We start from the raw sequence: 16,277 nt of genomic DNA, 5'->3' as shown, positions 1-16,277 counted from the left end.
ACCAACAGACCTAAATCAAGACACAGTAATCCAGGTGCTTATCAGGGCCAAGATTGTCAAAATCCAGTTTAGTAGTTAAAATAATTTAGGTCGAGGCACTCAGGATTGCTGCAGGAAGGCAGGTTTATTAGAACAAAAAGTGCAACGTTTCGGTCTACTTTCGACCTACTAATAAACTTGCCTTCCTGCAGCAATACTGAGTGCCTGGACCTAATTTATTTTACCTACTAAATCAAGACACAGACACATTTGTATAGTTCAGGGCATTGGCCTCAGCCTTACTGAAAAAATAAATCACTGGTTCAACTTAAATGTTAAACTTAAAGGGACACTATAGGCATCAAAAAACTTTAGCTTAATGAAGCTTTTTTGGTGTATAAATAATGCCTCTGAAGTCTCATTGCTCAATTCTCTGCCATTTAGGAGTTAAATCACTTTTGTTTCTGTCCATGCAGGCCTAGCCACACATTCCATGGCTGTGACTCACACAGCCTCCATGAAAACAAAATGGATTAATTATCAATCCGATGTTAACTTACTTTAGACATTTGTATCTCCTAATCTATAAACTAAACTTTAATTACATACAGGAAGCTCCTGCAAGGTCTAGCAGGCTATGAACAGTGTGGGAGATAAGACATTCTAAATTAAACAGAATTAGGTCTTACTTTACAGGAAGTGTCTAGGGAAGCTGTGCACATTACTTGCATGTAGACGTGACTAGGGCTGCATAAACAAAATAATTTAACTCCTAAATAGCAGAGAATTGAGCAATGAGGTTGCATGAGGTAGGATCTATACATCAAAACTGCTTAAGCATTAAGCTCAAGTTGTTTCGGTAACTATAGTGTCACTTTAACTTGCTTTGAAAGTATTTCTAAACTGGTCTGTAAACTGAACACAGGAGGCTCATGCAGGCTCTATAAGGCTATTAACAGAGTAGGAAGTAAGACGTTCTAGTTAACACAGACTGTGCAATAAAGGAAACTATCTAGGAATATCTATATTTCTTTTCAGAAAGTGTCTAGGAACGCTGTGCAAGTCTCAGCCAGGTGAGGTGTGGCTAGGATTTTACTTCTAAATGGGAAATAATTGAGCAGTGAGACTGCAGGAGCATTATAAATACACAAAAACTGCTTCATTAAGCAAAAGTTGTTTTGGTGCCTATAGTACTGTATACGTTTAGCTTAGTAACCCATGATCTGCTGTAGGCTGGCCTTCAAGTCTCTCCAAAAGTCAATGGCATGGAACTTCAGCCACAGGGAAAGAGGGTGGGGCCTTGAGGAGAGTTTAGCCCTACTACCTTGTGAAAGACGAAAGCCACGTTCTATCCCTCATATTTATACACTTACACACTTAATATTTAAAAATCCTCAACCAGAATACACCCTGATCCCCATTACATCTAATACCTGATAGCAGGTTAGCAGGTTAGCAGTCATGAACCCCTTCTTTATAGATTAGGGTTACAGTCAGGGCCGGTGCAAGGATTTATGCCACCCTAGGCAAAAAAAAAAATTGCCCCCCCCCCATATGCTCTGCCATATGGGCCAACGCCAGTCTTCACAAAGTGTCTTTTATCTGAAAAGACAGTGTGTTTACATTAAAAAGCCTACAGGCACAGGCTATAGACACCAGAACCACTACATTATTCTGTAGTGCTTCTGGTGACTATAGTATCCATTTAATGTGATATTAGTGCCACTAATAATATATTGGATTGCCTACTTACCGCCAGATGAGGACAAGAGGCTGATGATGGGCTCAGTCTGGCTCCACAGGTCTGGTGTAGAAGTGGCGCTCTGGACACTGTTTTTAACAGTGCTCACAACAATTAACGAACAGGAAGCAGCTCCATTTTTAGGGCCCCTTACACAGCTCAAGGTCTGGGCCCCCAGGGCTTGACCGTGAGTATGCCTACAATCCCCACCCATAAATACCTACATGGCCCACCCATAAGGTCTCTCACAGGAAGTGGAGTGTATGTGTGTAGGGGATGTTTTATGTGTTATTGTAGAGGATGCAATGTGTGTGTGTTCTTATAGACTGTAGTGTATAGGGATACCAATTTGTGTAAGGGATGTAGTGTGTTTATAAGGGATGCAGTGTGTGTTTGCGTGTAACGAATGCATTGTATGTTTCTGTGTGTGAGTGTGTGTGTGTAAGGGGTGCAAGGTGTGTTTCTGTGTATGTAATTGAATGCAGTGTGTGTATGTAAGGGGTGCATTGATTGTGTAAGAGATGCATTTTGTTTCTGTGTGTAAGAAAATGAGTGTTTGTGTGAACGTAAGGGATGCATTGTGTGTTTCGGGTGTGTGTGTGTGTAGTGTAAAATAGAGGGTTTGAGGGGTAGGATAGGGACTGAGAGGGGAGCAGCTCTTTATTTTTTTAAAACATTTTCATAGTGCTCTCCCCTCCTGTCAATTATTGATGTCCCCTTCCCTCCTGTCCCTCCGTGTTCTCCCCTTCTGTCCCTTAGTGCTCTCCCTTGGCCCCCTGTCCCTCTGCAGCCCCCCCTTGGTGGTCTTCTCACTCCCACCTCTCCCCCTTAGTGGTCCTCCATCCCTCCCCTTAGTGGTCCTCCCTCTCCCAAACCCCTTAGTAAACCTTCCCCTCCTCCCCCCACCCCCTTAGTGGTAATCCCCCCCCCCAGTGGTAATTAACCTCTCCCCCCCCCCCCCCTTAGTGGTCCTTACCCTCCTCCCCTCTCCTTAGTGGTCCTTACCCCCTTTGGTGGTCCTTCCCCCCCTTAGTGGTCCTCCCTCTCCCAAACCCCTTAGTGGTCCTTACTCCCCCCCTCCCCTAGTGGTCCTTACCCCCTCCCCTCCCCTAGTGGTCCTTACTTCCCCCCTCCCCTAGTGGTCCTTACTCCCCCCCTCCCCTAGTGGTCCTTACCTCCCCTCCCCTCCCCTAATGGTCCTTACCCCCCTCCCCTAATGGTACTTGCTCCCCCCCTCCCCTAATGGTCCTTACTCCCCCCCCTCCCCTAATGGTCCTTACTCCCCCCCCTCCTCCCCTAATGGTCCTTGCTCTCCCCCCCTCCCCTAATGGTCCTTACTCCCCCCCCCTCCCCTAATGGTCCTTACTCCCCCCCTCCCCTCCCCTAATGGTCCTTACTCCCGCCCCTCCCCTAATGGTCCTTGCTCCCCCCCTCCCCTAATGGTCCTTGCTCCCCTCCCTCCCCTAATGGTCCTTGCTCCCCTCCCTCCCCTAATGGTCCTTGCTTCCCCCCCCCCTCCCCTAATGGTTCTTGCTCCCCTAATGGTCCTTACCCTCCTCTTCCTTCCTGCCTATGGTTCGTGGCCGGGCGGCGCGGAACGCGGGACAGGAACTTCTGTTTCCTGTACCCGGCCGCCGGCGGACTGAAGGGAAGTGCACACTGAGTGGTTCCTGTCCCGCGTTCCGCGCCGCCCGGCCACACTACATTGAGAGACCGGCAGGAAGGAGCGCTCTGCGCCTCCCTCCTGCCGGTCACTCAAACCCGGCCCGTCCTCCATACAGCAGTGCTGCGCCGCCTGGGGCTTGCCAAAGCTCTCAGGCGGCGCAGCATGAGGAGCCACAGCGGGGACTCCGGGCACAGGGATCCTGCGCCCCCTGCTAAGGTGCGCCCTAGGCACTGCCTAGGTCGCCTTACAGGTGGCGCCGGCCCTGGTTACAGTCCTGATAGGAAAAGGGCACTGGTGGAGCATATGAATTATATGTAACCTCTCACATGCCAAATATTGGATGAGGGAATAACAGGTGCAACTAAGGTATTGAATGTTGTTTGTGGGGGGGGAGTGATAAGGATTCTGGAGTGGTGGGATAAGGCGCTGTAGTAGGGTGTTAGTGTAGTGGAGTGTTAGTGTACTGTAGTGATGGAGAATGGGTCTGTAGTGGGTGAATAGGGGCTTAAGTAGAGAAAGGGGCTGTATTGGGGGACAAGGACTGAAGGGAAAATAGTAATAGCAACAGGGTTGATGTTCCAGGAGGGATAAGTCAAATGCCAAATGATTTAGAAAAAATAGAAAAATGGTCAGAGCTGTGGCAACTGACATTTAATGTGGATAAGTGCAAGATAATGCATCTTGGATGTAAAAACCAGCTTAATGTAGTGGTTCTGGTGTCTATAGCCTGTCCCTGCAGGGTTTTTAATGTAAACACGGCGGCACTCCAGCACTGGCGTTAGTTAACATGGCAGAAAAATAATTGGAAGGGTTTAGGGGGGCTACTAATATGGATGGGAGGATGGGGGAGGTAGAAAAATTATTGGAAGGGGTTAGGGGAGTACTAATATGAATGGAAGGGGTAGGGTGGGTTCTAATATGCATGGAAGGGGTTAGGGGGTACTAATATCATATTAGTACCCCCCTAACCCCTTCCATGCATATTAGTAATATGCATGGAAGGGGTTAGGGGGGTACTAATATGCATGGAAGGGGTAGGGGGTTAATATGTGTGGAAGGGGTATGTGGGGTTCTTTTGTGCATGGAAGGGGTAGGGGTGGTTCTAATATTCATGGGAAGGGTAGGGGTGGTTCTAATCAGGAGGATCCTGGCGCTGTATCCGGGTAAGTAAAACCCCTTCCCTGTAGTGACCCTTTAATGTTATTATTTAATCATTTATATAGCGACTGCAAATTCCGTAGCGCTGTACAATGGGATAAACAACTCCTAGTTTACGGAATAGGAATATACCCGGCGAGTAAAAATGCTATCCCCCCCAGATTTCTTTGGGTTCCTACGCCCATGGTGTGTGTATATATATATATATATATATATATATATATATATATACATTCATACACACTGTGAGAGAAAATGTGGTTTGGTAGTTGATGGCATATATATATTAGGCCTGATTTACTGAACAGCAGCCTGAGGTTTGAGAGTTAAATGTCCCAGGGAGAGATGCTACGTTTGCAAGATGCATTACTGGGACTCTGCAAACCACGGTATGGGTCCCTGGGGCGGAGCACTTGGAGAGCAGGGTGGGCCAGTGCTCCAATAGCACCAGCTGCTATGTAACAGTCAAACCAGAACTTTTATTTTGCTTAGTAGTATCACTTATGTCTAATTGCACCTCACCTGTATCTGATCAATTAGCTAGCAGGCTTTTAAAAAGAAGGGATCAGCATGCTGCAGAGTGAGGAGGAAAAGCCAGAGGAATGGTGTCTTGAAGTTATAATTTTTTGTAAATTGGCAAGTGGGAAAGCCACCCAATTCCAGGTAGGGATTTGCTGTGTATAGTAAATGCTCAAGCAAGAGCAATGAATTTTGTTTTGTTTATTTTTCACTTTTGAAACACCTGTATATATACCTCACTGAATAAAGCTGGAAAACGGAGCTGGATGTGTCCTGGACTTTCATTACCCTAGAAGGCTGTGGTTACAAGATCTGTGACAAAATCCTACTTGGAAAAGAGGTGGTGTGTTACAACACACACACACAAACATTATAGGGCTGGCATAGATTTGATATATATAGAATTACTAGACATGGGCAATTAGTTTCGGTCCGAATATGAATTCGGACGAATATCGGACAATTCGGGTACTTCCTCCCCCCTGGCCCCCACCCCTGAGTGGCAGGTGGGGGCCCTAAATACTAATAAGGGAGGGGACCTAGTGTCCTCCCCCCTGGCCCCCACACCTGAGCGGCAGGTGGGGGCCCTAAAAAAATGTGTGTGTGTCCCCCAGGTGACTAGGGCTCCCCAAACCCCTAGTCACCCCCTCTCCCCCCAATGAAAATTATCCCCCTACGATGTGCCGAATTGCCGAGGTCCCAAAGTTCCGAAATTACCGAATTTCTGAAGTGTCAAAGTGCCAAAGTTCCGAAGCACAATATTGCCTAAGTACTAATATACTTACCCAGTGAAAGAAGAAGAATGTTACATTGTAAACAATTTTAAATAAAAAGTATACAAACATAGCCAGGATTCAGCTGTAAGCATTTGCAACACTTACAACAATCAAGTAACACACATTCATATAAAATGTAAGTTACTTAGCCAGTCAGTGTAATGACAGGAATAAATAAGTAGATAACTCCCTAATTCCCACAGTATTAAGGACCTATCGACTAAAAGGCTGAAAGACCTGAATTGGTCTTTCAGCCAAAATTACTAATACTAAGTAAAGATTACTTATAACAACAAAATAAAGTATATACACTAAAGATGAACACGTATACTATGGGTAACCCCAGGTGAACTTCACAATCACCTATAGAAATATATAGTGAACAAACAAAAGTGGAAACCACCCAGAATACGTATAGATATATAAAGGCAAAATATAATTAAAAAATGGGACAACCTGATATGAGTCAGCTGTCCTTTGGATCAAAATCTATGAAAGAATTGAAATAGCCTGCATAGCGTAAAAAAGTATATATAAATGTGAATTATAAGTGAGATAAGAACTGCACTCACAAACGAACGATAATTCAGGCCTTTTTACCCTCTCAGGGGTTATGTGATGAGTGTAGATATCCTCCAACACGATATATGTAAATGTAGAAAGTGTAAAAAATGCAATATAGTGAAGTATGTTCAGAAAGGTACAAAATCACATTTATTCATTGCACTTACAAGATGGCAGTTTTAAAAAGGCATCTCTCCATATACATATGGAACTCCTAGTGGAGGTAGTGTAGTGTCCACAGTGGAGGTCCAAAATTGATAGAAGAGTTACAGGATTCAAAGCAAATAAATAAAAACAATTAAAAGTTCAAATAATATCCGGTTAGTATCCAACGCGTTTCGTCCTTTCATAAGTTGGACTTCTTCAGGGATAACCTTGGGTCCATCTCGGATGGTTTTTATACCGTCGTGGGCAATTTTCGGAATCCTATACACGTGTGGAAAGCTTGCGTTCCACTAATGGAACGCACTGATCGGGCGCGAAATCCATAGAGTTTTAACAAAACAGTTCCGGGTTGTGGTGCGCATGCGCGTGAAAACGCGCATGCGTCAACTAGAAAACACCGCTGCCTAGAGGGGACAAAAGACAGAGAACGGCAAAAACGCCTAAGCAAAAAAATCACGTCTGTTTTTTACCTCAAAGTACACAAATTGGTATAATGGTATAGCTATGGTTCCATATTATTTTGCATGTATCTTATTTCCAATGTCACCAATATATATATATATATGGATATTTATAGGAGTTGGTATATATAGCTATTTAGGGAATTTAAGAGAATTGTTTAGGCGAATTTTACTTGATTGGAAATTTGGCTTAATATATGTAGTGCTGTTAAAGGCGCACTCACCCTCATATAAATGCCATTAAAGGCATATTCACCTTTATATAAATAAAATTCACATATTTCTTAAAAGGTACAGAGTAAATGAAATTGAATCTTGGAATAATAAATGTAGATCAAAGATTAGAAACACAAAAACCAAAAAAATTATAAATATAAATATGGTGATATTGGAGTGATATTACATTTGACTCCTATTATAAGAAGATACTTTGAAATTATAAAATTGCATAAAATTATTTACATAAACAATATATAATCAATATATACATTATCGTGGACATCCCCCAAAGAGATCACATGCAGAAAACTTGATTAGATAAGGCCTTGTAAATCAATTTCTTGATTGAGTCCAAGGTTTAAAGTTTTTAAATTAAAAATCCACAGAGCTTCTTTTCTAACTAGCTCCTGTAGCCTGTCTCCACCTCTCCACCCTAATTGGACTGAATCTATTCCAAAAACTTGTAGGGTGTTCCAGGAAAATAAAGGGCATGAATTGCAATGTTTTGGTACACTGTGGTCAATTTTATTTTTGCGTATATTGTTGTAATGTTCTAATATTCGGATATGTAATTTTCTGGATGTGCGGCCCACATATTGGGCCCCACAGCCACATTGTAGTAAATAAATTACAAAGGAAGAAGAACATTGAATATGATTTTTTATTTTGTATGTTTTTTTCGTATATGTACCTGTGAAGTCATGAATTTTCCTTTTTAAATAAGTACATGTAGAACAATGACCACAGCTATAAAACCCTTGTATTTGGACCTTTAGAAAGTTGTTACTGGTGGGGGTAATTGGTAGTAGGCTAGGTGCCAGTTTATTCTTTAGATTATTTGATTTTTTATAAATTACCGTGGGGCGGTCTGGTAATATATCTTTTAAGATCTCGTCTCTTTTTAGAATGTACCAATGTTTTTTGAGGATTTTTTCCACCTGTCTTGCTTGAGAATTATATTGTGTGACAAACGCAAATTCAAATTTGTTGTTCTTGTTAGTATTCTTACTTTTATCTCCCTTTTTATCTTTTTTTATATTACTCCATTTAAATCTGTCTTTTAATTTTTGTTTAACAGTTAAAGGTTCTAGACCTTCCTTATCTTTGTTGATCAAAAATAGTGATCTGTCAGAATTTAGTATTTCAGTTTTAGAGATTTCCATTTTCTGAATGTTATACCCTTTCTCTGCATATCTCTGTTGAATAATTTTGGACTGTTCCAGAAACACATCATCCTCTGTGCAATTCCTTCTAAGCCGGGTGAATTGGCTCTTAGGAATATTGGAGAGCCAGGAAGGATAATGAGTACTGGAACATTCTATTGCTGTATTGCAATCAGTGGGCTTAAAGTATGTCTTGGTTTTTAACTGGTTGTTTTCTACGTACACAGTTAAATCCAAGAAATTAATACTTGAACTACTAGATACTGAAGTGAATTTCAAATTATATTCGTTATTGTTAACTTGTACCAAAAAAGAATTAAGGCCCTCCAGAGGTCCATCCCAGACAATCAAAACATCATCGATGAAGCGCCGCCACAGGACCAAACCACCCCCATCCTGATCCGCCAACTTGATGTGCTGACGTTCCCAATGGGACACATACAAGTTGGCGAAGCTGGGGGCAAATTTAGTACCCATGGCGACGCCGCATCGCTGAAGAAAAAACTGTCCGTTGAACCAGAAAAAGTTCTTGGTGAGTACGAATTGAATACAACTCACCAAAAACTCAATCTGGGAATCTTCTAGAACTTGTTGTGATTTTAGGGTATCTTGAATACAGGAAATCCCCTTAGCATGGGGAATATTAGAGTATAAAGCTGTAATATCTGCTGTGGCTAAAAGATAGGAAGATTTCCAAACTATGGATTGTAGATCCTGTAAAATATGTTTGGTGTCTTTAATAAAAGTATTGTGTAATGAGACATACGGTTGTAAAAATAAATCCACATACTCTGATAAATTACATGTCAAGGAATTAATTCCGCTAATTATAGGGCGGCCAGGGGGGTTTTTTGTATTCTTGTGGATTTTTGGCAAAAAATAAAAAACTGCTACTTTGCAGTTTGGATTATAGATGTATTTAAATTCATCTGAGTTGATGATCTGTTTATCTAAACCTATAGATAACAGTGTATTTAATTCTGCCAAGAATCCAGAAGAAGGGTTTTTGTCTAAAATTTGATATGTGTTAGCATCGTGCAAAATATTATAAGCTTCCTGTAAATAATATGATTTGTTCATAATAACAATCCCCCCTCCCTTGTCTGCTTCTTTTATAACCAAATTGTGGTTTTCCGTGAGTGCAGTCAATGCAGATTTTTCTTTTTTTGTAAGATTCGGCTTAAATTTGCTATCCGCAATTTTATTTAGATCTTCTTGTACCAAGTCATTAAAGACTTCCAAGAATTTCCCTTTAGCTGCCCATGGAAAGAAATTAGATTTGGGTTTTAGAGTAGTGTGGATAATTTTCAACTCCGTATTGGGGGCCTCATTTTCTTTACTAGAATCTATTGGTGTATTTACATTTGGTTCTGGTTCAATCTTATTAATTTCCTTGCTTTTGAAGAATCTTTTTAATGTTAATTTTCTTAGAAATTTCTGGTTATCTAGGTAAAGATTGAAGGGATTACTCCTTGAGGATGGAGCAAAATTTAAGCCCTTCTTGAGTAATGATAAATCTTGTGGTGTGAGGGGTGTATCAGATAAATTAAAAATGCCATCAAGGTGATTTAATTCTGTCTGTAAGAGAGGTGGAGTGGAGGATCCTCCTCCTCCACCTCTAGGTGCGGTCTTTTCTTTGTGGGAGATTTTAAATTTTGAAATCTGTTTTGGGTGTGTATGGAAAATTGAGTTTGATCTAATTTTAGGTCTGGCTCCTTGCCTAAAAAAACTTCCTGATTGTTTTTGGAGTATTTAGAGTAATTGGAGGAATAACTTTTTGATGTATAGGGGGGAGTGTTGTTTTTTTGGTGTGTGGGATTAGGATTCTCATGTAGATTTTTTCTAAATGAAGGCTTAGAATACCCATTAGAGTTGGAATTAGAATGCCGTCTTGTATATAGTCTTTTTGGATTAGGGTCTTGGAATCTAGAGTTTTGTTGGTTTTTTGGGTTTTGATGGTTTTTGTATGGGTATCTTAAAGGTCCATGTTCCTGTTTTAACTTGGGCCAGTTCCTTTGATTCCCCTTTTGGTAATCCTCTTGATCCCTCCTAAACTTAGTTGATTTTGTGTTAGCAATTTTTTCATCAACGGCTTTGATTTTCTCTTTTAAGATTGTATAGTTATTTTCTACTGCTTTAAGTTCTGCATGTGTAGATAACTCATTTTCTATTTTATTGATTTCATCCTCTAAGGATTTTAAAGATCTTTTTTGATAGTTAATTAAGCCTATCATGTATTTTCTCGAACATTCATCATTTGCACTATGCCAGTCTTGCATTAGTAGTTTATCCTCTAAACCAAAGGCTGGCATTTTTTGTATTCTTAAACCACGTGGAATGATGTCATAGGCTAAGTATTGTTCTAATGATGTAATTTCCCACCATTTTCGAGTCTCTTTCTCTAATAGACGTTCCAGCTGAATAAATTTATGGTTTAGGGAACTGTCTATAGATATATTTCGCCCCCTAAATAAGGTATCAATCCTTAGTTTTCTGTCATGTCTCATCTCGTCATAAACATTTTGTGCGGCCATAACAGTAGTGATATACAATCGTGAAGTGACAAATAATATAACAACAAAATAAAGTATATACACTAAAGATGAACACGTATACTATGGGTAACCCCAGGTGAACTTCACAATCACCTATAGAAATATATAGTGAACAAACAAAAGTGGAAACCACCCAGAATACGTATAGATATATAAAGGCAAAATATAATTAAAAAATGGGACAACCTGATATGAGTCAGCTGTCCTTTGGATCAAAATCTATGAAAGAATTGAAATAGCCTGCATAGCGTAAAAAAGTATATATAAATGTGAATTATAAGTGAGATAAGAAATGCACTCACAAACGAACGATAATTCAGGCCTTTTTACCCTCTCAGGGGTTATGTGATGAGTGTAGATATCCTCCAACACGATATATGTAAATGTAGAAAGTGTAAAAAATGCAATATAGTGAAGTATGTTCAGAAAGGTACAAAATCACATTTATTCATTGCACTTACAAGATGGCAGTTTTAAAAAGGCATCTCTCCATATACATATGGAACTCCTAGTGGAGGTAGTGTAGTGTCCACAGTGGAGGTCCAAAATTGATAGAAGAGTTACAGGATTCAAAGCAAATAAATAAAAACAATTAAAAGTTCAAATAATATCCGGTTAGTATCCAACGCGTTTCGTCCTTTCATAAGTTGGACTTCTTCAGGGATAACCTTGGGTCCATCTCGGATGGTTTTTATACCGTCGTGGGCAATTTTCGGAATCCTATACACGTGTGGAAAGCTTGCGTTCCACTAATGGAACGCACTGATCGGGCGCGAAATCCATAGAGTTTTAACAAAACAGTTCCGGGTTGTGGTGCGCATGCGCGTGAAAACGCGCATGCGTCAACTAGAAAACACCGCTGCCTAGAGGGGACAAAAGACAGAGAACGGCAAAAACGCCTAAGCAAAAAAATCACGTCTGTTTTTTACCTCAAAGTACACAAATTGGTATAATGGTATAGCTATGGTTCCATATTATTTTGCATGTATCTTATTTCCAATGTCACCAATATATATATATATATGGATATTTATAGGAGTTGGTATATATAGCTATTTAGGGAATTTAAGAGAATTGTTTAGGCGAATTTTACTTGATTGGAAATTTGGCTTAATATATGTAGTGCTGTTAAAGGCGCACTCACCCTCATATAAATGCCATTAAAGGCATATTCACCTTTATATAAATAAAATTCACATTCACAAGATTACTTAGTATTAGTAAATTATGCCCCTACTCGCTATACCGCGAAAAAAAATAGTGCTCCCCCGGCCCCCACCCCTGAGCGGCAGGTGGGGGCCCTAGATCAGAATAAGGGGGGGGCCTAATGTCCTCCCCCCTGCCCCCCACCCCTGAGCGGCGGTTGGGGGCCCTAATGTAAAATAATGGGGGGGACCTATTGTCCTCCCCCCGGGCCCCCACCCCTGAGCGGCAGGTGGAGGCCCTAAATCAGAATAAGGGGGGGGACCTAATGTCCTCCCCCCTGCCCCCACCCCTGAGCGGCGGGCGGGGGCCCTAATGTAAAATAATGGGGGGGACCTATTGTGAGCGGCAGGTGGGGGCCCTAAATCAGAATAAGGGGGGGACCTAATGTCCTCCCCCCTGGCCCCCACCCCTGAGCGGCAGGTGGGGGCCCTAATGTAAAATAATGGGGGGGACCTATTGTCCTCCCCCCAGGCCCCCACCCCTGAAGCGGTGGGTGGGGGCCCTAAATCAGAATAAGGGGGGGACCTAATGTCCTCCCCCCTGGCCCCCACCCCTGAGCGGTGGGTGGGGGCCCTAAATTATAATAAGGGGGGGCCTAATGTCCTGGCCCCCACCCCTGAGCGGTGGGTGGGGGCCCTAAATACTAATAAGGGGGGGACCTAATGTCCTCCCCCCTGGCCCCCACCCCTGAGCGGTGGGTGGGGGCCCTATAGTAAAATAGGGGGGGGGACCTAATGTCCTCCCCACTGGCCCCCACCCCTGAGCGGCGGGTGGGGGCCCTAAATTGGAATAAGGGGGGGCTAGTGTCCTCCCCCCTGGCCCTACCCCTCAGCGGTGGGTGGGGGCCCTAAATACTAATAAGGGGGGGACCTAAGGTCTTCCCCCCTGGCCCCCACCCCTGAGTGGCAGGTGGGGGCCCTAAATACTAATAAGGGAGGGGACCTAATGTCCTCCCCCCTGGCCCCCACCCCTGAGCGGCGGGTGGGGGCCCTAAATTGGTATAAGGGGGGGACATAGTGTCCTCCCCCCTGGCCCCCACACCTGAGCGGCAGGTGGGGGCCCTAAAAAATGTGTGTGTGTGTCCCAGGTGACTAGGGCTCCCCAAACCCCTAGTCACCCCCTCTCCCCCCAATGACAATTATCCCCCTACCTACCCCCCTCACCCTAAAAACTAATGAGGGTGGACCTTTAACTAAGTACCTGTAAAAAAAACAAAAAACTTACCATTCAATGTTTTCTTTCTTCTAAAATCTTCTTTTTTCAGCCCCCAAAAAGGGCAAATAAAAAAACATAATAACCGACGCAATTATTAAAACAAAAACAAAAAACAAGCGCAAAAAAAAATCCATCTTCACCCGGCAAGGGCTCCGCGCAGACTGAGCTCTGCAGGGCGGGGGAAGACGTATAAAGCCTTGCCCCGCCCTGAAATTAGGCTCAGAGCACTCTGATTGGTGGGTTTAAGCCATCCAATCAGAGTGCTCTGACAGGTAAATGAAGAGACTGACAGGTAAGTCTCTACATTTACCTGTCACAGTACTCTGATTTTACAGGTACATAGTTAAAGGTCCCCCCCCTCATTAGTTTTTAGGGTGAGCGGGGTAGGCAGGGGGATAATTTTTATTGGGGGAGGGGTGACTAGGGGTTTGGGGACCCCTAGTCACCTGGGGGGTGGATGACATTTTTTTTAGGGCCCCCACCCACTGCTCAGGGGTGGGGGCCAGGGGGAAGGACCTTAGGTCCCCCCCTTATTAGTATTTAGGGCCCCCGCCCGCCGCTGAGGGGTGGGGGCAAGGGGGGAGGACATTAGGTCCCCCCCGTATTAGTATTTAGGGCCCCCACCCGCCGCTCAGGGGTGGGGGCCAGGGAGGGAGGACCTTATGTCCCCCCCTTATTAGTATTTAGGTCCCCCCCCCTTTTCTTGTTTGGGGCCCCCACCCACCGCTCAGGGGTGGGGGCCAGGGGGGAGGACATAAGGTTCCCCCCCCCTTATTCTAGTTTAGGGTCCCCACCCACCGTTCTGTGGTGGGGGCCAGGGGGGGAGGACATTAGGTCCCCCCCCCTAATTAGTATTTAGGGCCCCCACCCGCCACTCAGGGGTGGGGGCCGGGGGGGCACTATTTTTTTATTTATTTTTTAAACAGTGAGCAGTCACAGGCTTCTCACTGTTTACTAGACATGCCCCTACTCGCGGTATAGCGAGTAGGGCCAGCATTTACTAATACTAAGTAATTTTTACTTAGTATTAGTAAATATGGCTGAAAGACCAGTTTAGGACTTTCAGCCTTTTGGTAGATAACTCCCTAATACCGTGGGAATTAGGGAGTTATCTACCAAGCGACTGCAAGAGAAGTCCCTCTGACTTCCATCAGCCTGAGCCAGCCACTGGACCCCAGTGAAGTAACCCTCCTGCACCTAAAAGGTGGGAAGCAGGAGGATAACTAAACCATTTTGCATGTGTGTTTATCTGTTTCTGTCTGTATGTATGTATCTGTGTCTCTGTATGTATGTGTGTCTGTCTATGTATGTGTGGGTGTTTGTGTGTGTCGGTTACGTGTGTTTGTATGTGTATCTGTCTGTGTATCCGCATGTGTGTCAGTGTATGTCTGTGTATCTGTATTTATGTCAGTGTTTGTATCTGTAGGAGAGTCATTCTGTGTATCTCAATGTGTGTCATTCTGTGTGTCTGTGTATCTGCTTGTGTGTCTGCGCATCTGTATCTGTCTGTGTATCAGCATGTGTCCGTCTATTTATCTGTATGTGTTATATGGCATGTATCTGCATGTACGTCAGTGTTTGTCTGCTTATCTGCATGTGTTTCAGTGTATGTCTGTGTAACTGTCACCGCACCACACACACTGTCACCCCCCTTCACCTTACCACACTCACAATAACTCCCCAATCCTACATAGGAACAATAATCAACAAAACACTAGAGCGTTAAGAATACAATATATTTCGAATGATAGTATGTCAGACCCTATTCAGAAATAGGTCCATCTCTCCGCCCCCAATAATATTATTTTTTTTAAATTAAGTTTTAATTAACTTTTTCTAGTGTCGGGGCATCCTGCCCCAGGGACATCATGGAGGAGGAATGGCCTTCTCTGCCTATGTATAACCCAATGGTCCTCATAGAGGCGCATTGGGACCTAATGCACGGAGATTGAAATGTGTGCATTCACATGTCTCCATAGGAAAGCATGTGAGTTTTACCAGGTCAGTGCAGCGGAAGCACCTCTTTACAGTTTTTAAAAACTACAATATTTAAAGTGCAGGGTAAATAGGACAGGACACTGCCCCCAGTCCAGTTAATTTCAATGAAATGGTCTGGGTGATTACAATATTCCTTTACTGATGATAACCATTCATTGTAATATAAAAAATATCTGACAGATTTGATACGTCTCCTTAGACCAGGGGTAGGCAACCTATGGCACTCGAGGTGTCTTTGCATGGCACTCAAGGCCAAACAGGTTCTGACCAATCAGGAGTTCCAGTGACCAGGCAATATGAAAAGGTGGTGAAGGACAATCCTCAATTTATGCATTGCAGCACTTAGAGGAAGTGATCTCAGATTGACTCTTTCTAGCACTTGTGAATGGGAATCCATACTGGAGTACAGCAGTCTGCAGCTGCTGTTGCAGCTCCTGTCCTTGACCTGAACCTGGCCAGCCAGGCCCCCACTGGACCCCAGCGAAGCCACCTACACAGCTAGACATACACAGAAATGCAGAATAAGCTTACCCTTATTCAAATAATACTAACAGTCCACAAACAAACGATGTCAGCAGGCAGGGGAGACCTAATGCACATGCGCATTAGACCTCCCCTTGGGAAAGCTTTGAATAATGCTTTCAATGCTTTCCTATGGGGATTTCCTCAACGCTGGAGGTTCTCACATAGCGTGATGACTTCCAGTGTCGTTTTAAAACACTTTTCGTGTTCTAAGAACACGGAAGTGTCCTCTAGTGGCTGTCTAGTAGACAGCCACTAGAGTAGGACTTAACCCTGCAAGGTAAATATTTCAGTTTATAAAAACTGCAATAATTACACTTGCAGGGTTAAGGGTAGTGGGAGTTGGCACCCAGACCACTCCAATGGGCAG

The 16,277-nt window shown here is 43.3% G+C and overlaps 1 protein-coding gene across 1 annotated transcript in view; it reads left to right on the top strand.

Moving 5' to 3' along the window:
- The window catches only part of SORT1 (sortilin 1), a 530,048-nt gene that overhangs the window by 420,590 nt on the left and 93,181 nt on the right, over positions 1-16,277 (top strand). The gene's annotated exons all lie outside the window — the stretch shown is intronic.

Source organism: Pelobates fuscus, chromosome 1, assembly GCF_036172605.1.
Source record: "Pelobates fuscus isolate aPelFus1 chromosome 1, aPelFus1.pri, whole genome shotgun sequence".
Lineage (NCBI taxonomy): Eukaryota > Metazoa > Chordata > Amphibia > Anura > Pelobatidae > Pelobates > Pelobates fuscus.
The sequence above is the reverse complement of the archived record's forward strand: the minus strand, read 5'-3'. Positions and strand labels throughout refer to the sequence as shown.